The sequence below is a fragment of the Poecilia latipinna genome, unplaced genomic scaffold, assembly GCF_001443285.1.
Source record: "Poecilia latipinna isolate Pla-1442-1.1 unplaced genomic scaffold, P_latipinna-1.0 Scaffold5601, whole genome shotgun sequence".
Taxonomy (NCBI): domain Eukaryota; kingdom Metazoa; phylum Chordata; class Actinopteri; order Cyprinodontiformes; family Poeciliidae; genus Poecilia; species Poecilia latipinna.
The window spans coordinates 1-5,925 of NW_015118217.1; the positions used below are offsets into that span (position 1 = coordinate 1).

At 37.4% G+C, this 5,925-nt stretch overlaps 1 long non-coding RNA gene across 2 annotated transcripts; it reads left to right on the top strand.

Moving 5' to 3' along the window:
- The first annotated feature begins 1,091 nt into the window (after positions 1 to 1,091).
- Positions 1,092 to 3,854, top strand: LOC106943639 (uncharacterized). Of its 2 annotated transcripts, XR_001423970.1 has the most exons (3): positions 1,231 to 1,333; positions 1,738 to 1,858; positions 3,373 to 3,854. It is a non-coding gene; the product is annotated as an uncharacterized LOC106943639 (long non-coding RNA). The 2 variants fall into 2 exon arrangements; XR_001423969.1 differs by lacking the exon at positions 3,373 to 3,854 and having other exon boundaries at positions 1,092 to 1,333; positions 1,738 to 2,791.
- Positions 3,855 to 5,925: the final 2,071 nt, after the last annotated feature.

A 5,925-nucleotide genomic window follows, 5' to 3' on the forward strand; every position in this document is an offset into this window, starting at 1 on the left:
CAGGAGGAGAATCCGGCATTCTGATTGGCTACCTGTCACATTCAGCGTTACGCTCCCAGTCAGGGAAAACCTCTGATTTAGATTAGAGCGGCCACGACAGTCTACCCTAACTCACCACACACTGCAGGATGATCGGTTAGATCGGCCAACGATCTGAGATTGTCATGTAGTGTCAGGTAGTGGGATGTTCCCGTCTTCTCTGTTTAAATCTAGTGATTACTGAAGGCCAATACACACTCCATAATCTGCACTCTTTTGGTTCCAGTGTTATGTGTTCTTTTCAAATTAAAGTGTATCTATCTATGGCAGGAAATAGCAGGCATTATTACATCATTTCCATTAAATCAGGGTCAACTGGTCTTGAAACAATATTATCGTTTATTGCAATAATTTTTAGACAATTAATCGCTCAGTAAAATTTGTTATCGTTACAGGCCTGGTGGTTTGTAGGTAGTTTTGTGTTTTTATGAGAGTTACCACTCTATAGAACTGGTAAGTTACAGTCTGTTTATGTTTAAGAACGATAATTTTTATTTGTATTTTATTTGGACATTTTCTGTTTGCTCAATTTGCCCAGGATAAGCTAAGGCTAAGCTAAGCTAAGTTTGACTCTAAAATGGTGAATTGTAGCGTGTTTATTTGCTCTCTGACTTTATTTCACTTTGATAGTGAGTGAAAGATACAACTGGAGTAAGAAGATTGTTTTATTTCATTTACCAAATATAGCTGATATAAGGGCAAATAATATGATTATAATATCTGTAGCTTACAATATGATTATTTTTGTCACGTGGTTCAAAATAAAATCAAAGTAAATGATAATAATAGAAAGATTAAAATAAAAACAAGCAATTAAAGATTTTATTCATTTTTAGTTTTTTATTTTTTTGGTACAAAAGTGTTGTTATTCATTGTAAATCCCAAACTTTCAAATAATTTTACACATTTTCTGTACTGAAAGAAATATAATCTGATTTTCAAAAGAAAAATATTTGAGTTATTTTCATATGCACCAAGTTTAATAAATTAAATAAAAGCTGATTTACAACCACAAAGTTGTTTCTCAACTTTGCTTTTTATAAAAGTTTGGTTCTAAAAAGGCAAATACATTTTCTACTGTAAGGAAATGATTGGTCATATTTTTACCCTTATTGCAAAGTTTGCTTTTAGACACACCTGGTTTTGGACAGAATCAGTCAAAAATAACTGGGGTTTTTCAGACTTTTGAGTTTTTAAAGATGAACGTTTGTAAATGTAAGCAGCATTTTTTCTGATGACGTTTCTTTGTTTTGCAGGTCAGAATGAGGGGACTCTGACGATGGCAGAGGATGAGGTAACGTTCATCAGTTCTCTGCTTTGTGAAGCAATGGCGCCATCATGTGGCCTTCTGTAAAACAACATGCATGCCACGTTTTAGCCTTCAGAGAATTAAAGTGACCTGCAAAAGCACATTTATTTCAAGACTTGTTTTAAATTATTTACCTCAAGGGTGGGAATGAGATCCAGAGGCAGATAAAGTTCCCAAAATTTAAACTGAACATATCTTTACTCTAGTAAAAGTAAAAAGTATTTGGTAAAAAGTTGACTCAAGTACCGAATAACTGATCAGATTATGAATCAAACTCTGGGATAATTTACTTTATTCCAGTTGCAAGTTTGAAAACCAGTTGGGTTCAAACTGGACGCCTTGTTTACGTTTCACTGCTCATAGCGGCCATGTTGGGGTTTTTGTTGCAGGTGCTGTACATCATCGAAGAGGACAAAGGCGACGGCTGGACGCGGGCCAGGAAGCAGAGTGGCGAGGAAGGCTACATTCCCACTTCCTACGTAGAAATCACCATCGAGAAAAACAGCAAAGGTGCCGTGACGTACATCTGAGGCGCCGGCGCCTCCTGTCTGTCGTTGCCTCCATGTTTGCCTTCTAGCGTCAGCGTGGCGCCGCAGCATCCAAACGCCGTCCGTCCCCCTGGACCGGTGCTGGGAGGGACAAACGGGACAAACCTGCTGAGCTCAGTATCAATCAGATTATTTGAGATAACGTTATGTAATATATTAGAAACTTTTTATTTTATTTTTTGGATGAAACAATCAAGTTCCCTGATTTTAAGCTCTCTTTGTGTTTTTTTGTGCATTTTTGCACTATTTTGTTATCTGTGCCATCCTGCCGGTTTGTCTTCATTAATGCAGTTTTTATTCACACAAGTTCATTTCATGCAGTTTTTTAAGAAGTAAAATATTAAGATGACTTTTTATGCTTTTCTTCCTGCAAACAATTCCCACCACAAACTGAGCTGCTTACACCTGCAGAGTTTCAGGAAAGTTTATTTTATCTTTTTTAGATTTGCAGAGTTTTGTGCAGCCTCGTTCTGACCTCATGCTTTCTCTTCAATAGTTATTATTATTACCAACATTTAAAAACTTTAGGTACTTTCTCTTAGCGTTTATTAATAATTGTACAAAATTCTGATTCTTAAAGTTTCTTGATAGAAGTTGCTGCACAAATGAACATTTCCTTGTTTTCTGCAGAGTTCACAGTTCAGTTTGTGCATAAAATGAGCAAATGTGAGGATTTAGCCTGGTGGTTTGGTGGGGATTCGGTGGAAGGAAGAAAAGCAACATGGCCGTCTTTTAGGATCTGGTTTCATGTTCAGTAAGAAGGATGTTTGTATGAAGTTTGCAGGATTATTTCAATAATTCAGATTTTATTCTGCTGTGTGTTTCTTTTTGGTTTGTTCCAAATCCAAGCTTTTATTGTCTGTTTGGCATAAACAAATTAAAATACTTGAAAGAAGATGTGGTGCTTTAGTTTGTGACAACCTAGCTGCAGCTGCGTTTCCATTACAAATGTGTGCAAAACTGTTGATATTCAGCAAATATTGGAAAAAAAAAAACACAATTTCACAAGTAAAGTGTTTAAATAAGAAACGCAATTAAATTCCCAAGTGAACAAGTTTGTTCACACAATAATTCATTAAAAATTATCCTCCTGCCACTTCCTGTTGTCGTCGTCTTTGTGGTTTCCGGCAGTAGTAACATCCTTATGTTGATCATGGGACTCGTTTACGAAAAAGTTTTTCCTTTGCGGTTTAAGAAATACATTAATTTCCTTAAAACACCTCATTTTAGCACAAAACCTTTTGTTCAAATAATGATTTTTTTTTTTTTTAAATTTGGCGTGTTTCTATGAAGCAAATTTATTTTCGAAATGTCAAATTGTGCATTCATCTGGTTAATGGAAACGCAGCTAGTGTTGCAGAAAACTTAAGTTTCTCTGAAAGTTTAAATTTTTCATGTTAAACACAATTTTCTCTCTGTGTTGAAGTTTTTAAGTGCGTTTGTTTATAACGGTTTCTCTCCTCTTCGTGGCTGCAGGTTCCTGAGGGCTGCAGAGTGGCCGGGCGATTTGATTGGCTGGTGGAGGGCTCACGCTGATAATGATTGGTGGTGGAGGCTGGGGGGCGGGGAGAAGGAGGCCATGCATGTTTCTGTGCTTCCATAATCAGCAGAAAGTCAGAGATTTCATTAACGACGCCATCTTTGTTTTCGTTCAGTTGCATCCTGATTCGCTCTCATGGTTCGTCTTTTTAACGCATCAGCATGAAATTATGAGACGGTTGTTCAAACGGACTGAGTGTCCTAACTATTGAAGCTTTATTCTCATTAAAGCAGCTTTTATTTTGTAATTTTACATCTGGATTTGAGCTGAAAGTGCAAAAACATTAAAAAAAAACAAGCTGCACTATCTTTAAAGCATGGAGCAACGTTTGCACATTTCTGATCGACATTTTCTCTAAGAGGAAGAAAATAATTTTTAACAAGAGTCTCCTCTGTACAGGAGAAGATTAGGATCACTGGAAAAAAGGAATTCTGGCTTTAATCTCAGAATTTAATCTTAAATAATATAAAACTCAGAATTTTTTTTTAGAATTCTGATTTTTTTCAAAATTGCCTTTTTTCAGAATTCTGAATTTAAGCTCAGAAATATGATTTTAATCTTATAATTCTAACTTTTTTCTCATAATTTTGAATTTAATCTCATAATTCAGAGTTTCTTTCAGAATCCTGAATTTAATTCTGACATTAAATTCAGAGTTACTATTTTTTAGTGGCCCTAATCTTCTTCCGTACCTGTGATTGTTTAGTAGAGAGCCATGTTGAGTCCCCGCAGCGCCCGGACTTTGTTTAAGCCGTCTCGGTCTGCTTGCTAACACCATCAGTGCTGCTGTGCTCCATCTGTGTCCTGTCATCTTCTGTGCTCTGTTGGTGATGTCTGCCTGCCTGAGCCACTCTGCTCCTCATGCCTGCCTTCATCCTCACCAAGTCGCATGTTTTTGATGTTTCCGTTGATCGCCACGTTGTCTAATGAAGCATGATTTTTTAAATGTTTGGAACTTCTCAGAGATCATTAGACAGACAGCAGGACTCAGGTGAAAACACAACCCTTCCTCCTCCTCCTCTTCCTCTCTCTTTGCCTTTCCCTCCTCGGATGTCGTTGCTCCAGTCGACCAGCAGGGGGCGGCCTCTCCTTCACCGCACCGGCTCCAGCTGGACTTCAGCCTTAGAAAACCTTCATGCTGTTTTCATCGTTGATGGATTTTTACACTACATTTCCCATCAGCCACCTGGGTTCATCCTTCGCCCTCCTGGACTCTCAACATCAGTTTGTTTGTGAATGTTTCGACACGCGCATCACGTACGGAGAGCCAAGTAGGCCAAAAATCCGTCCGTGTTACATGCATCATGTTTTTTTTCTTTAATCTGTTGAATTATTTGTACATATAAACATCTGTGTCATGCTGGATGTGTTTCCATGGTGCTTGTTTTGTTCCTCGGAGGCGACACGGTTTGAAGAGATGCACTTTGCCCTGAAACAGTGTTTGAACCTGATGAATGAATGAATGAATGAATGATGAGATTTTTGTTTTTCTGAATGACCACTAGGCAAACAAAAAAATATGTTTTGTACTCTTTTTATTCAAAACAGTTTATTTTTGCATGATTTGTTTAGATCTTTGATTCATGACGGTATGTCTGAGACACTAATGGACGCTTCAGACTTTTGAGGAATAATCTCTAACCAGCAGCCGGCTGTGATTCTGTTTCTATGACGAAGCTGTGAAATGTGCATTATGACGCTGTAGATGTTCTAACTCCAACTTCCTTATTTTTGTCACTTCACAGCCTCCATATATCTAATCAGGGCTTAAATTTGCTTCTCTGTTGCCTTTATGCAAACTTTAACCTTGAAACTTTTTAAACATGCAGAAAATGTAAGTAAATTAGCCTGGAAATAATTTTACCATATTCTTCTGACGTCTCGCAGAATGAAGCGAATTAAAATGTCAGTTTCTGCAGCCGGACAAATTAATTTAATACATCTTGTTGCAAATTAAGCAATGGCTTTGTGTTTCCTTACTTACACTTAAAGTACGTAACTTTCATTAAAAATGTTTGTTTTTTTACATATTTGTTAAAACAGTCATGTTCTGACAGTTTGAGACAGATGATCTGTAAAAGCATCGATCTCCTCCCTGAGCTGCTACTGCCGTCTGAAGAAATGCTCCAAAAACAACCAATCAGATCCAGGAGGCGGAGCTTAGTGCTGTCAATCAATGTCATGTACTCGCTGATCAATGTGCTGATGGGAGAGAAACAAACTTACAGGAAAACTATCAGGAAGAAGCTGTACAGTAGCACAGCGTAAGGGCTGTGATTGACAGCGCTAAGCCCCGCCTCCTGGTTCTGATTGGTTGTTTCTAGTTGGCACTGGGAGAAGACAGGAACTAAATTTTTTTTTTTTCAGTTTTCCTGTTTCATATAAAACTATCACAACATGGTGACAGTTTCAATAAATGTGTAATAGAATAATTTTTTAAATAAAATTAAGATACTTAAGCTTTAAGCCCAAAGTTTTTCTCGCCCCTG